Genomic DNA, 9,072 nt, shown 5'->3' on the forward strand with positions numbered 1-9,072 from the left:
GGGCGAGACTAACTCAGACTGTTATCAGATGATACAGGAAGTGTCGAGAAATTTTAAGACAGTGTTCATACTCTCAAGACACTTGTCAAGAAAAATCAAGAAACTTATTAGGCATATTCATACTATGTCAAGATTTTTTTTTAATTATTCATGCAAATAAAGAATGTCGAGTAAAAATTCATGCAAATTCAGACAAAAACTGGTCTTATCAGACTTTTGGACTTTTGTAGTGCTTGTATCTTCTATTTGACATTAAAAAAGGAGGAAATCTCTAAATGAAAATATATTTATTCACTAAATATATATCCTTTTTTTATGATTGTCTGTTAAAACTGGTTTATTTTGTTTACTTTCAGAACTTAAAGGACTATAATGAGTATGGCGGGTGTTGTGGAGAATTATAATGGCCAGTCGGTTATAAAACGTGTAAGTACTTTCTAACCTGATACGGTAAAATTGAAAAAAGGGAGGAATGTCAATGGAAACGACTGGTTTTGTAGGTACTAGAATAACGGTTAGATTGACGAATTAAAAAGGAAGTTGGATTTTATTGGAAACGTAAATCCATGATATAAATTTCGATGCGAGTAAATTAATATCCGACGACTTTTACAAATGTTAGAAGTACGCATTTAAACATTTATTTAAATCTCACAGTCGATAAAAAAAATAGCTAGCTAACTTTAATAAATTCATTATTCAATTTTGTATTTAACTATATATTGTTTGTTTTTATTTTATTTCTTTAGTTTATGCGTAAAATTTTGTCATGATAATGCTTAAGCAATTCGATTTTTATTTATGATTATGAATTGTGAAGAATATTTGTATTTGCTAAGATTCAAAGTGCAGTATTAATTATAGTGCTATTAAAATAATAATCCTTCTTACAATCGGATATTGGCATATGCACTTCCGAGAAAAACTCAATTCATTAAAGTTCTGAACATAATGAAACAATTCAGGAAGAACATTTGTGTAACATTTCAACGCAAGAAAATCAAATGAACAGAACATTATAGAGGAAATCCACTATAATATTAGTAGCGAAAATTGTGATGAACCAATCAATTTTCTGCAAGTGCAATCAAATACAACATTAAAATCCAATATTTGTAATAAAATTTTGTACAATTTTAAACCAATTTGTAGTAAACGTATATATGTTGTAAAATGTAAAATAACAGTAAAATAACAAAAACACCGACCTCCGAGGAAAATTTTAAATTCTAAACGGAAAGTCCCTAAGCAAATGGGTAACTCAAAATTTTAAACATATCAAAGTAGAACAACTGTCATATTCCTGACTTTTTGGTGAATGTTTTTCACTAAAAAAAGAAAATATTTCTTTCATTGAAATCTGAAGGCACATTGCAGACGCATGCATGACGAAAAAACAGAGAAATATACGAAAATATACTGCTCCTACTCAGTGTGGGTGAATGGCGAAAGTAGTTGTTCAAAAGAGTTTATTCAACTTTCTGACGATTTATTCTACGGTCGTTATTCCGATGTCATGAAAAAATGTAATTTCTTTTTTAGTCCCGAATTACACTTACGGTTGTCAGCCAAAGAATAGTATTAACCGTTTGAAATAATAATGATTAATATAATTGCTAACCTGGAATCAGGAACTTAAAACTAGGTTTCAGCAATGAACATATCATTACAAATATTGATAGTTTAGTCTGACTTCCTTCATATTTTTTCCAAATATTTTCAACAGAGTTCATTAACTTCGTGTTATGCTATGTAGAAAAGTAAGTTTGGGAGGAGTTCATTAACTTCGTGTTATGCTATGTAGAAAAGTAAGTTGGGAAGGAGTTATTGTGAGCTCATTAACTTCGTGTTAAAAAAGTAAGTTTGGCAGGAGTTATTGTGTGCCCCGATTATTAAAAAATGATATCAGAACTAATTTTGGTTTTTTTTAATTTCGAAATCGTTTAAATGTACATCCTAAATAGGCCTTAAATATGGATTTACTGAAAAATGACACATCACCTAGATTTTAACCAAATTTATATCGAGGAGCTTGATGTGACCTGTAGTTGTTGATTGTTATGTTATTTGGTTTCGTTTTGAAAGTTGTTTCTTGACAATTGTCTCATTGTTACAAATGATTTTCATTGTTATTTTCTCAATTCACTCTGTTCAACCGAAAATAAATTATTTATATACTCTAGGCTCCTTTTTTTCCAACGACAACCTAATACCAACTACGAATAAATAATACGTATGTATCAATTATTTGCTGTGAAATTGTTTCTGTATTAATAAAGAAAAAGACCATTATAGAGACTGTCAGGTGCGGTGACCATCTTCATAATTTATTAAACAAATAAAACACAAGACAAATGTCCTCAAATAGTTTTCACCACTATGGTCTCAGTTCATTCAAATAATACACAATGGCATCAGTTCATTCAATTAACATACGATCTACAAAAGAAAAGCCCATAATCAAAATATGAACTCTACATATATATAAGGCATGAACTGTTATACTGAAGATTTATCTTCCTATACACAAATACACTACTCGTCAGATGGTCTCCACCCTTGTCGATAACTTTTCTCGTCCACGCACGACTTTAAATACTAACGGAACTTCTTACTCTATTGTTATTACAACTAGCCCGCTACCTGAACTGGAAAATTCATACGCCTGACGTAAATAAATATATTTATTTTCTCAATTCACTCTGTTCAACCGAAAATAAATTATTTATATACTCTAGGCTCCTTATTTTCCAACGACAACCTAATACCAACTACGAATAAATAATACGTATGTATCAATTATTTGCTGTGAAATTGTTTCTGTATTAATAAAGAAAAACACCATTATAGAGACTGTGACCATCTTCGAGTGTACAAAGAAAGCATGTCAGATGCCGAGTTTTCTAGAAACAGACAAACGTTTATCAAGATTATCAGCAATGTATCCATCTTTTGCGTTTTCGGTTTTCCAACGACCGTGAGCTTTAAAGAGTCTGTCTAAAATTCCATTATTTGCGGCTGCAGAAGCACCGCCTGATCTAAAACTATGAAGGCCAAATAATTTGGCATCTAAACCAATGAAAGAAAGTGCTGCTTTAACAATTTCTCTTGCACGTGTATATGACAATTTTGCATTATTTTTTCTGAAAACAAATTTGTTATATTTCTTAACATAAACAATTGATCTGAAAATATACATATCAGAAGTCAAAACAATGTCCCCTGCTTTTATGTAATCTAACACAATTGCTACAGGACAAAATGGTGTATTCGTTTTAGCTTTAACAACGCTTTTTCCTTTCCTGTAACAGTCTGTTTTGCTGCTAGAGATAAAAATTTCTAAATATTCTGGTTTGAAAGTCAGATTATTGGCCTTAATTGAACAAAGTTCGCTATATCTCAAAAATCCTGCGTATGAAACCGTACAAATAGATAATAATCGCAAATCTCTAAGTGTCCTGGGATTACAAAATCTATTAAACAAAGTTTTTATAATAGTAGCATCTATTGGTTCTTTCTTCTGTACAGGCCTATTCAAAATCCGTTTCGAAGATTCTACTATACTACGAACTAAATCAGATTCGTAAGGATCAACTAAATTTGCTTACTTGTGAGCCCACTAAATACTGTAGAAAGCCGCTTCAACTGAACTATAATGCTTTACTGTCTGCATGAGATGTTGTAAATAAAGGCTTACGTACAATTCACTTGCCGGTAGGAATGAATCTATTTCTGGATATTTTTGTGCCCATGCTAAAAATCTTTTAAAACCGTTAGCATACTTGGAAACGGTAGTCTTTGCTCTCGAATCAGTTACTGTGGAACGTAAATGAAATAGAAGTCTTTTCAATTCTGAACTTTGTACACGGTCACTGTCATTCCAAAATCCGGATGAAAAAAATTTCTGCAAACAAAACCTTCTTTTAACATTTTTTAAAAAGGAAAACATTGAATCAACTTAAATATATAAGTATAATTACCTCTAATGGCCAGATGTGGCCCAGTGACCAACTATCACCCAGTGGTGAACACAAAAAAGGTCCAATGACCAAATAAAATACTTCTCAGGGGTCCAGTGACCAAGTAGGCAAGTACACTTCCAGTGTAGGTCCGGTGACAAAGTACATCTGTACAAACATAGTCCGATGACCAAATAATACCATGTCCAGTGACGAACGTTTTCTACAAAAAAGTTTTTAAATATTAGCATTTAGTTTTACTGCTAGAACTGTACCGGAAAAATTTCACGTTTGCAAATATTGAATTCAAGTTATGTCCAGGTACAAAAATTCTCTCGTTCTCATGAAATTCTAATACGTCTTCCACGTATTCCTTGTAACATAAATTCTCGTTAAACAGTAAAGGCCAAAATGGTGCCGAAGGCCATCTAGGGACAACCAAAGTGCCTTGTGCTCTGCACTTAACTAAATGGTTGATTGTCTTAGATGCTAGCGAAACTGGAGGTACTAACCAATTGTTTTCACAAGACCAATTACTTGTGAAAGCATCTACAGCTGATGTACCAGGGTTCCAATAAATCGATCTAAATCTTTTAGTTTCTGAGTTTTCAGTATTCGCAAATCCATCAAAACTGTGTGGGCCCCACATCAAATCCACAAATCTAAAAAAATTCAGGGGAAACACCCCAATCATCTACATCTACTATTCTACTTAATAAATCAGCTTTTTCGTTTTGCTCCCGAGGGACCCAAAGGACGTGTAAAGAAATTTTATGTAAAACACAAATATTAAAAATGTCTAAAGCTAAGTTCTGTAACTCGGGCACCTTACTGCCTTTCCGCACTATACTCACAGCATTCCGATTATCTGTGTGTACAGTAACCGTACTATTTCTAAGTACTTTATTAAAAGATTTTAAGCATACGTGTATAGCTTTTATCTCTCTCCATGTGGAGCTTCTAAATTTCTCATGATTTAACCACATCTTGTGAAAAACATAAGCTGTATCTGAGACAAAGCCACCAGCGCCTGTGTCACTCGCGTCCGTAAATACATGAAAATCTGAATAAATATTAAACAAATCAGAAGGTTTTAGCGATGAAATATTCTCTTGCCAAAATCTCAACTCTTCAATACAATCTGGGAAGGTAAAAATATTTACAAATTGATCCCAATGCTTACGTTGATTGATCACCGAGAAAATATTTCTAGTCATAATCTGTGTGACATTACCAATAGCAGGCTTCAATGAGATAATCTTACCGCAAAATCCGGCTAAATCTCTGATTTTAACTCGTGAACCTGTTTGTAATAAATTGCACAACTGAACAATATCACTTAATTTTTTGTCTGGAACTGAAAGTTTTCCCAATTTTAAATCCCAGTGAAAACCTAACCAGTCTAAATCTTGCGATGGGTTCCATTTGCACTTATCTTTGTTAGGTACAAATCCTGAATTAATTAGATCTGTTTTCACTTTTTGAGAATGTAAAGTACATATATCAGACGTTTCAGCTACACCGAACCCGTCGTCTAAATAAACAACTACTTTAATCCCGTCTTTCCCCCAATTCTTAACTAACGGTCTTATATATAACTTTAGTAAATATATAACCGCTTGTTTTCAGACCAAATGGAAGTACACTTGTTTTTCCATTGAAAACCTAAATATTGTCTGTGTGCATGGAAGACGTCTACGTGATGATAAACCAACTTTAAATCAAAAATAAACCCAAAACTCGCAGACTTAATATATTGACTGACTGTTTTAAAATCTTCAAATTTAATTCTACTCAAAACTACATGTTCATTAACATGACGTAAATCCAATATTAACCTTTCTTTACCTTTCGAACTGACAGATACCGTTAGCGGGTTTATTACATGTGGTCTAACGGTAACAACCTCAGCTGACCCTGAAATAACAAGATCTTCAATTGCCGAATCAACAAATTTTTCATGCATGAAAGCAGATTTATTTTTTTGTAAAATTACACTATCTGGTTCATTTCTCATTGGAATTTTATACCCGTTTTCAATTACATCAAGAATAAAATTAGATGCTCCGATATTTTGCCAAAAAGTAAGAGATTTTTGTAATCTACCTTTTACATGAATATTTTTAAAACCCTCTTCATAATCACAATAAGAGCTAAACATGTTTAAATTATCATGTACCTGAAAAATGTCACTGTGTGGTCCATACTCTTAAAACGGCACCTCCTCTGTATCCAGATTTTTTGTCCTTAGCTCGGCAATCTCTAGCCCAGTGCCCAAAGTTGGCACATGAATAGCACATGTCTCCGGCCTTGGCCTGTCTACTCGGGCCAGCTTGGCCCTGGCTGCCACGAAAGGGCTGTTGTGTAGAAATAGTAGGAATAAAGCTGCCGCCATTATGTGTACCTTGACTGGGTGCTCCTGCTGCTTCAACGGGTCTTTTACGGCCTTGTTTTTTCTCTGTCTTTGTCGTCTTAATTTTCCTAACTGTTCTAGTTTCCGCCCCTCTAATACGTTTTTCATCCTCAGAGTTACTTGCAACGTCGTCTGATAAATAATCCTGGACTGTGTTCCAGCCACCCTCCGACTTATCGGCTATCCGGATCAGCTTGTTACGCTTTTTAAGTACTTTACTGGACTCTTCAAGAAGCTTCGTAGCTCTAGCGGGCCTCTTACTGTCAATGTATTCTACGGCTCTGTCAATACTGTCTATAATGGCCTCTTACTGTCAATGTATTCTACGGCTCTGTCAATACTGTCTATAATGTCAGAATTTAACTCAAACTGTATTTGGTTCCCTTTAAAACGGAACGTGGTCTCGACTTTCTTCACCTTCTTAGCAAGGCTGTGGGTCTTGTCGTCCAAGTTTCTCTCAATACCTGCCATCTTGCTGTTCATGTAGGTCGTGAACAAAGAAAACAAATCGGCTTACTAACGTCTTCGTCGGAAATCTTATCTGGTTCAAGAGACTCCTTACTTGGTATGGATACTTTAGTGTCGGACATTTCAAATCTTCCTATACACAAAAACACTACTCTTCAGATGGTCTCCACCCTTGTCGATAACTTTTCTCGTGCACGCACGACTTTAAATACTAACGGAACTTCTTACTCTATTGTTATTACAATAAGCCCGCTACCTGAACTGGAAAATTCATACGCCTGACGTAAATAAATATATTTCTCTTGATAGATACATGTAAACAGTTTCAAAAAAAGTATCACTCAAAGACATGGAAATTCTACTTTTTTTTTTTTTTTTAATATTGTATATCAATTAAATGCAGATTATTATCATGGATACAGCAAAACGAAATTATAATCTTACAATTTTTGCTGCTCCTTAATATCGTATCTATGGATGGTACTGATTAAACATCTATGAACATATATGAAAGAGACTGTAAACTTAATGATTAAGAAAACAAGCAAAGGGGGATGGTAAAATTTATGAAAATGTTTTCCCTATCTGTATGTTGGTATCATACTGCAGCAAACAAGAGCTTTGAAGTTGACAGTTTAAATATTTATCAAAGATAAATATAGGGATTTTAAAAAATGTCTTGATTTAATTGAGAAAATGTGGTATTTGATTGGGTAATAGGTATATTTTGAGATTAGTGTGTATATTTAAGAAATATATGCTATCTTTATAGCTCATCTGGCACATTGGATAAAGTGAGCTTTTCTCATGACTTGGCGTCTGTCGTCGTCTGTAGTCGTCGTTGTCCGTTAACTCAGAAACTCGTTTGGGTATTCGATTTTTAAAATGTGTCCGATGACCCCGGCAGGAAACGAACACCGCTGCCATGAATAATAAATAAAACAAAGAGGTTAATTTCAAAGTGTTTTTTTTAAATATTTTGAAAACCTTTATGAATAGAAAAAATCTAACATGGGTAAAAATGTTCAGAATGTTCAGATCAACCAATTGCCCATTTACTGTTTCCCTCAGGTTTAGTTTGTAACCCGGATTTGAATTTTCTCTATCGATTTATGAATTTTGAACAAGGGTATTCCTCTGTTGTATTTAAGTACGTCAAAAATGTCAGACGAATTTTTGTAGGAGCTTTTGCCTTTAAATGACAACGTTTGTTTGCCTTTTATATTGAAAGATAGGGAGAAATTTAATAATGCCAAAATAATATCCAAGTTCTGTAAATAGGTCTGAAGGGTCGAAATCAACGGACACAATCTTATTAGAATTATTGGCCTTTGATGAAAATTTGTAACAATTTTTTAGCGATTTGCCTTTTTTTTACCTTTAGAATTTCTATAGATAGACATATATTTATATACATAATCTTGATATAGTTTTGCAAAAAATGTGTCACAAGATATAAATATTGACATTAAACTTATTGAGGAACCTAAAACTGTTAAACAGACTAAAATGTTAAAACCCCAATTAAAAAAGAGTTATATTTAAGAAATAATTCATGGCTTGAATATATCGTGATTTTACCACGGGTTGGCCCTTTATGACAAATATTTTACCCTGAGCGATAGCGAGTGGTAAAATATCGGCACAAAGGGACAACCCGTGGTAGAATCTAGATACATTCAAGCCCCCATGAATTATTTCGATTCTAATAGGACAAAAACGGCATTTTTTGGGATCGAAGCGCTCTATGTGGAGGCAAATATTTGCCGTTCCCATAAATTAACGCACTTTTTGATTGGCGTAAACAACGGAGCAAACAGAATAAGTGACATGCTCAAACTATTTACAATATCGTATTTAGATGAATTTTAATGATAATTTACTTATATGTCTTCTATGTATAAACAAATGGGCTTATACCACATTTGAGCATCGTTTGTTTACGTTCCTTGTTGTGATGCTTTTCGGTATCAGAAGCGAGTATTTTTCCATAAAATGCTTAAATTATAACGTCATTATTCTATGACCTCGGGTACTTCATTCATAAAAAAAACATATGGCGTGGGAGTACGATCGGAACAGCCATTGCAATATATTCATATTTTACCACGGGTGTGTACTCAAAGCGTTTGAAGGACGTCATGTTAGAATAACTATTATCAAACCCTTATTGATGATGAAATAAATGACTTAAACGAAATTAATAAAATTTCTTAAATCTAATATAAATAA

The 9,072-nt window shown here is 33.4% G+C and overlaps 1 long non-coding RNA gene across 1 annotated transcript; it reads right to left on the reverse strand.

The window, feature by feature from the left end:
* Positions 1-2,366: 2,366 nt before the first annotated feature.
* LOC134723195 (uncharacterized) lies at positions 2,367-6,398 on the reverse strand. Its single transcript, XR_010108007.1, has 3 exons — positions 6,139-6,398; positions 3,981-4,182; positions 2,367-2,439 (listed from the first exon to the last, which is right to left on the reverse strand). It is a non-coding gene; the product is annotated as an uncharacterized LOC134723195 (long non-coding RNA).
* Positions 6,399-9,072: the final 2,674 nt, after the last annotated feature.

This window comes from Mytilus trossulus, chromosome 6 (genome assembly GCF_036588685.1).
Source record: "Mytilus trossulus isolate FHL-02 chromosome 6, PNRI_Mtr1.1.1.hap1, whole genome shotgun sequence".
Taxonomy (NCBI): domain Eukaryota; kingdom Metazoa; phylum Mollusca; class Bivalvia; order Mytilida; family Mytilidae; genus Mytilus; species Mytilus trossulus.